Raw genomic sequence first — 7,309 nt, 5'->3', positions numbered from 1 at the left:
CAGAAGTGTTTTTGCATTTTTTGTCCAATGTATAAAAAGCACCTAGCATCAATTGTTCGAATTTAACCTGTACTGGCTATGTTTTTATGATAACTGGCCAGAATTCATTCAAATAACTCTGTTTAGTATTAAACGACATTATGGACCGTAGACATCTTAACAGAGACGAAATGCTAAGGGCCATGGGTTTGCTCGAAGCTGGAATGCGCCAAATCGACGTAGCTAGAGCATTAAATACAACGCAAAGTGTAATATCGCGATTAAGTGCACGCTACCGTTAAAGTGGTGATGTTGCTGAAAGGCACACAGGGCGACATCGCATTACTACCCCTCAGCAAGATCATTTTTTACAATTAAATGCTCGACGCCGACCGACTGCGACTCTTACAGCACCAGAGCTTAGTTTAATTCTCCAGGAAACACATAATGTAACCGTAAGTCCTGACACTGTTCGCAATAGATTAAGAGAGGTCAACTTAAGAAGCAGACGCCCCTGGAGAGCTCAACCGCCCGACGAGAGGAAATCGAGAGGTACGATATTTGTGGGCTCAAGATCATGTTCAATGGTCGAATGAACAATGGGCCAATGTTCCTTCACGGAGGAGTCACGCTTTGGAATTCATCCGGATTCGAGAAGGCTTCGGGTATGGAGAGAACCGGGAAATTGGCTCTGGTTGAAGAAGGTCTTTCTCAAAGATTTGTGTTTAACATTTAGTTTTCCACCTTTATTTTCTAATTTTAATGGTTAATCTGAAACATTTTGTTGCAATTTTCGTCAATCTTATTAAACCAATTGTGTTGTGATACTTAATACAATGAAGAAATATTTAGGTGCAAAAAACATTTGGTGGAAGTGATAAACATGTTAAACTATGACATAATTTTTTTGGTAAATTCTAGACATTTGGGCGAGGTTTCAAAAAATGTTTCGCCTGTGCCTCTTTTTTACCCTCTCGTCCTCTTTGAAAGTTGGCAACCCTACCCTTAAGTGCTGTCAAGAAGGTGAGTTTTGTTGATCAAACTAATAAAGTGTTTACATATTTATCATATTTATAGTCACGTGACTAAAAGTGTATTTGATATGAACACATAGACCATCAAATAATCCTATACACATACGAATAGTATATTTGTAGGGCAGCTAAATTTGACATACGAGCCCTAACAACTATATGTTGGGACAAGGTCTTTTTTTGCAATAAAAATAGTAAATTGTTAAAACGACTCAATTTATTTTGTTTATTGTTCTAAATTCAAGCATTACAATATATGATCTAGACAATTTTACTATATTTTTATAACTTTGCAAACAAATCACTTTTGATAATAGTTTATTTTTGACAAAATTAATAAATTCTGTTGACAACTATATTGGCACAGCACAACAAGAAATTTGTTTAATACTGGAGTTACATCACCTTTCGCCTTAACAAATGCCTGAACTCTAAATGCATTGTATTTACCACAGATTGGCACACATTTGAGGAGAAAAATTATCCCAAATTTCCTGCAGTTTTGTCCGTAAATCAAAATTCTCCTTGAGGATGGTGCCATCTATAAAATTGGTGCCATCTATGCAATAGTGCCATATATAAAATTTAATTTGCCCAAACCTCTTGCTGACGTGCAACCCCACACCATAATCCCCTTAGGAAATTTAACAACCCTCTTTAAGCAATCTTTATGAAAGGCTTCTGCTTTATTTCGTATTATTCGTTTTCGATAAACTCCAACGCAAATATCAAATTTAGACTCATCGCTTAATATGACCTTATGCCAAATATTTTGTGTCCACAATAATTTAAATTTTGCCCAATTGTAGCAATTTTTCTTTTGAATTTCTGTCAGTAGCGGTTTTTCTTTGGCCTAAAAAAGAATTTGTATCAATAATCTTCAGGTAATTAATTATCCACACAAAATAAAGTTTACCTTGTAAAACCCCAGACCGCATTTATGGATATATTTTTCGGCAACATTCTCCTGATATATTTAAACCAGTTACAGTATTCCATTTTAACTGTTACTCGCGAAGAGTACTTCCTTCTGGCAGACTTGCAAATTTTTACTCAATTTCCTAAATTCTCTGAGATACAACTTTGGCCTCCCCGATTCCTTTTTAAAGATCGTGGTTTTTCGAATACTTAAATCATCAGAAATTTTTCGAATTGTTTTTCCCATACTGTATTGACGAATTATAATTTCGCGTAGTTTTTGATTTGTAGCTTTTCCACGGACCATTACTTTGAATTAAATTAACTAAATTGAAAATTAAAAAATTAAAATTACATACAGTAAATCTCACTATACTCAAAGTATCAAGTGACTTACAAGCTGTCAATGTTGAAGTAAACAGTTTATGACATTTGTGACGTTTATAGCAAAGCCGCCTATGATGATATTAATTATTTAAAAATACTTGTCCCAACATTTAGTTGTCAGCAAATTTGTCCTTTTATGAACAAAAACTACTACTGTAAATATGGATTGATTTACAAATTCATAAAAGTATTGTCAAGTTGTTTAGGATATATGGCTATGTTTATATTTAAAAAATTAAACATATATTTTTCAGTCATTTTGAAAAACCATGGCAATAATTCCAAAATATGACCTTATCCCAACATATAGTTGTTAGGGCTCGTAGATGTAAACCACATGAAATTAAAAGCAAATAGTAACCCTTTAAAAATAAATACTATATATTTTTTATATTTATGATGTTATTTACAGTTAACTATATACGATGGCGCTAAATTCATCGGTACTTAAAATTATTATTTAACCTTGTTTAAAATTAAATAAAAACTCGTGTGGATTAGGAGGATTTACAAAATCTATATTCATCTAAATCATTATCTTTCCCCTTTTCGCTATCATTATAATAGGTGACACATTTTCTATATAATCTGGTTTAATTGGTATGAGACATATGACAGAATTGAATTAATTTTCAGTCATCTCATGTATAATATTGCTTTGCTTCTGCTTTCTTACTCGATTGATCGAGATGATATAATTGTGGATTAGAGCATTATTTATTATACTTCATGTTACTATGCTGTTCGTAGGATTTACTAACCCAGGCCATTCAGAAAATACGACTATTCTTAAAAGTTTAAGTTTGTCGATCTCCTTTTTTAGATTAGATTTAGTACCGAATCAATAAGGTTCTTAAAAATTTGAAAAAATAAAAACTATTTTAGATTATATTTAATTACTCCGCATGGAAACTCTATTTTATTAAAAAAAATTAATAACGATACTGTCTACAGATATCAAAGTTGCCTCTTGATATTTTTAAGTTTGATCTCTGCTAAACAACCAACGTGTACTATGAGTAGGTACATGGTACAAAGAAAACAAGGTATGATCGATAGCGGCTCCAATTTCGTTCAGTTCGCGCATACCACCTGTGATGTCACTAGGAAAATAAGGAATAAATAAAAATAAAGAAAGTTGACAGGAGATCTGCATTTTTTGTACTTTTTAGGGTTATGGTTAAGAATTGTTTATTTTTTCTGACGTTTTAGTTCGTTTAATTTAATAATTACTAAAACCAGCAGTTCCAAAAATATATTTAAAAATAACAGACAAAAATCCAAAATATTAATTATCTATTAACATGGATTTGGACGATAAACAGGTAAGAATACTTAATGTATTTCTGTACTAGGTATAAAATTGTTTATTAGGTTTTTAGTTTGCGATGTTTATGGTAAATAATTTTCATGTTCATTGTCTCTGAATTCACATGAGGAGAGAGATGAGGATATCTATGGAAAAGTAATCACAAGAGGAATTGTTACATCATTTAAAAAATGTTGGGAAGTTGATTGTTAATTTGAAAATCTAAAAATACCATCAGATAGTCCTAATAAAGTGGCTATGAGAATGTGCAAATTGGTTTTTTAATTTTCTAAAAAGCAACGACAGGAAAAAATAAAATTGATTTTCAAAAAAATCCGTTTTTTTTCCAAAAAACTCAGCAATCCTTGAAATTTTAAAAACTTTTTTGATAGCATCTTAGTGAACATTCCAAAGTGCAAACTTTGCCCCAATTTAACCATGTTCATATCTATTACGGTATCCGAGATACCAATGCTCGTACCTCGAATTTGTAGCACTCTGTATAAATCAATTTTTGACATTTTTAATTAAAAAAATTGTATTTAAATTTATTTTTTCAAAGCTCCTTGATTAAAAATTAATTGTTTTAACATAGCCATGGCACTAGATTGATATTTAAAATGCTATTTTTTAATTGAAAATGTTAAAAATTGACATATGATATGTCATATTCAGAATGTGATTTTTTATGAAATGAAGTGAAATAATACTGAGAGTACCATTTAAAAATTAAAAGTTGTAGTCATTTCCGGTGAGACAGGAAGCTACGGAAAATATTTGAATATGTCAACCAACCCCGATTTATGTCATACACTAACATACCAAATTGCGTTTTATTATCTGAAAAAATTACAAAGTTAATGGGGGGAACCACTTTTGAGAAACACCTGGTGTATTAATGTATAAATCATCCTCTTATAAAATTGACAAAAAAACACAAAATTAAAAAAAATTAACTCAAAACAAAATAATTACAAATCATCAAAAATAAATGATGATTTTTTTACATTATAAATATATATTTTATTGAAAAAAATTCTGATTAAATTAAGTATTAAAATTATTTTCTTAATACTCGATATACAGGGTGTCCCACTAAGAATAGCTCTCGGCTGTATCTCGGAAAGTATTAGCCGTAGGGGCTAATACTAGGCTGTTGGTATGTAAAATATATAAACAGTAATAAAAATATTCCTAAATAAATATTTCTCTAAAAACTACATTCTAGTAATGGCCTGCTCGATACTCGTGATGCTATGTCTCTTTGCTTCGTTTGGATTCACTTCTATTTCACCTTCCCAATTCTGCCTTTTATCTGAAGCCATAACGCCATATATTAGTCCCGAAGTTATGGTAATGATGGCAGTGATACAAAAAGATAACCTCCATTCTGCTACATTTTCCTAAAAGACAAAAAAACGTTACTTTAAAATCTACGTATTTTTTTTGTTTTTTTTTGTAGTGTTCTTAGTTTTTCGTGCTGTAGACTACTAATTTCTGGATACGCGTTGAGCACATATTGGCAGCATCGCAATTTCTCAGGTCGCGCATCTATAGTCAAATGTGGATAAAAAAATGAAAAATGTCAATGTTACGTGAATTTCATAACCTATTGTTGAGTTATTATGTAAACCTATTTTTCTATGGATCTGTCATTATTCTTATTATACGAGGGAAATGTTGAAGACTCTTCGCAGCATTTTCGATGTTTTGAACATTATTTATAACTGCCAAGTCGTAATCGTAAATTATCAATTACTTATTGACAAATTTAGAAAAGAAGGAGTAGTTTTCACTAAAGAGCCAGAGAAGGCACAAAATCAAAAATTTCTCAATTTTTACTGACAGGTATACAATACAAGCTAAGCGCGTCAGTTGAGAATACCAAATTGGTAGTTACGTGCGCGCTAAGCGAAAATTAACGTCATGTACGCTGAGCGTCTAAAACCGCTTTAGCGTTCCTAAGTTACAGAATTCCGAGCCCTGTACCAAATTCTGTACAACACAGGCCAGGCATGTAATACTTACTAGTTATTTTCTATGAGATTTAATTTAACTGAACCTAGTAATATTATCTATCAAAAGGCTTTTCTAATAGAAAAGATAATATTACGTTAATGTATTCTTTTACTTTCTGTAATAATGTATTATTTAGTAATCGTTACTTCTAATTGCCCTGTTCTTCTAACATAGCACAATTAAACGTATGTATTAAAATTATACTAGAGAAACTAAATTATACTACTATACCTATATTATACTAACCGGATCATTAATAACCCATTTGTATAAGTATGTTGCTAGTAGAGAAACAAGATTGAAGTGCAAGTGGTAGCCATTCCATTGATTACTCCAGCGAAAACCGGTGATATTTCGAATGTGTTGATGTTACTACCGCCAATGATGAACACGATCAAAAATACATCTTGAACAGACATGACTACTACAGCCCATTTGTTGTATGCCGCTGGGATGAAAGACATTATTACTGGACCCAGTCCATAAAAAGTACACCCTAGAGAATGTATAATAGTATATTATTCAACGAGCATATAATGGGGAAGGTTTTTAATTAATAAACGAATTTATTACGAAGAACTTACCAAGTATCTGAAAGAATCTTCTGGCGTTTAATCTAGACAGCCATCGTCGTTTGACAGTTAGATCACTTAGGAATGAAATGAAAATACCACTGATGCATGCACAGAGTGTTGGTATAGCTTGTACAATTCCATTCTGTCAAATAGAATAAATATATTTATATTAAAATATAATATAAAATAGTTTATTTTGTTTATTCCTTACTGAATTATTATAAGCTTATATTGTCTTTTTTAATATTCCTTGTTGGTGCTCTATCTATTACAACTAGAAAAAACAAATGCTCTAGTTTTCATTAGCTAAAAAAATTAGGTTTCTTTACATCTTCAAACAATAAGAATTTAATCTAGATCAGTGTAAAGCACTGATCAATGCAAATGATCTCCAAATCCTTCTAAATAAGGTTAACAATGAAAGACAAAGACTGGGTTTAAACATAAATACTACAAACACTAAATTTATGGCTGTTAGCAGAAACAATATTCCGAACACCAGAATTTACTTAAATGAACAAGTCATCAAGCAGGTCACACAATTGAAATATTTGCGATGTATGGTTAACGAAACGTGGGATCCAGATCAGGAGATCAAATGCAGGATCAAACAAGCAAGATCTATTTTTTTGAGACTGCGAAGATTTCTCACATATTGGAACTTGAACTTCGGCCTTAGATACAGAATGGTGAAGTGCTATGTCTGGTCCGTTTTGTTATATTACGTGGAAGCATGGACACTGAAGGTAGCAACAATAAACCGAATTGAAGCCTTCGAAATGTGGACCCTACGGCGAATGCTAAGAGTGCCCTGGGTCGACCGTGTGAGGAACGAAGATATTCTCAGAAGAGCTGGTATAGAAAAATGTGAACTATTCGAAATCATCAAGAAGAGGAAAATAGCTTATTTGGGACACATACTACGTGGAGAACGCTATCATTTTCTGCGTCTGATTCTCCAGGGTAAAATAGAGGGGGGCAAAAGGGGAATAGGTCAAAAGAAGCTATCCTGGCTGAGAAATATTCGTCATTGGACAGGTATACAAGAGTTCCAAGCACTCCAAGTCGCTGTAGTTAATAGAACCATC

General features: G+C 32.2%; 1 long non-coding RNA gene across 1 annotated transcript; it reads right to left on the bottom strand.

Moving 5' to 3' along the window:
• Positions 1-4,441: 4,441 nt before the first annotated feature.
• On the bottom strand, positions 4,442-6,365 carry LOC115879691. The gene is made up of 3 exons (XR_004049750.1): positions 6,231-6,365; positions 5,893-6,142; positions 4,442-5,030 (listed from the first exon to the last, which is right to left on the bottom strand). It is a non-coding gene; the product is annotated as an uncharacterized LOC115879691 (long non-coding RNA).
• Between the last annotated feature and the right edge of the window lie 944 nt (positions 6,366-7,309).

This window comes from Sitophilus oryzae, unplaced genomic scaffold (genome assembly GCF_002938485.1).
Source record: "Sitophilus oryzae breed Bouriz unplaced genomic scaffold, Soryzae_2.0 scaffold_1585_pilon_pilon, whole genome shotgun sequence".
NCBI lineage: Eukaryota > Metazoa > Arthropoda > Insecta > Coleoptera > Curculionidae > Sitophilus > Sitophilus oryzae.
The sequence above is the reverse complement of the archived record's forward strand: the minus strand, read 5'-3'. Positions and strand labels throughout refer to the sequence as shown.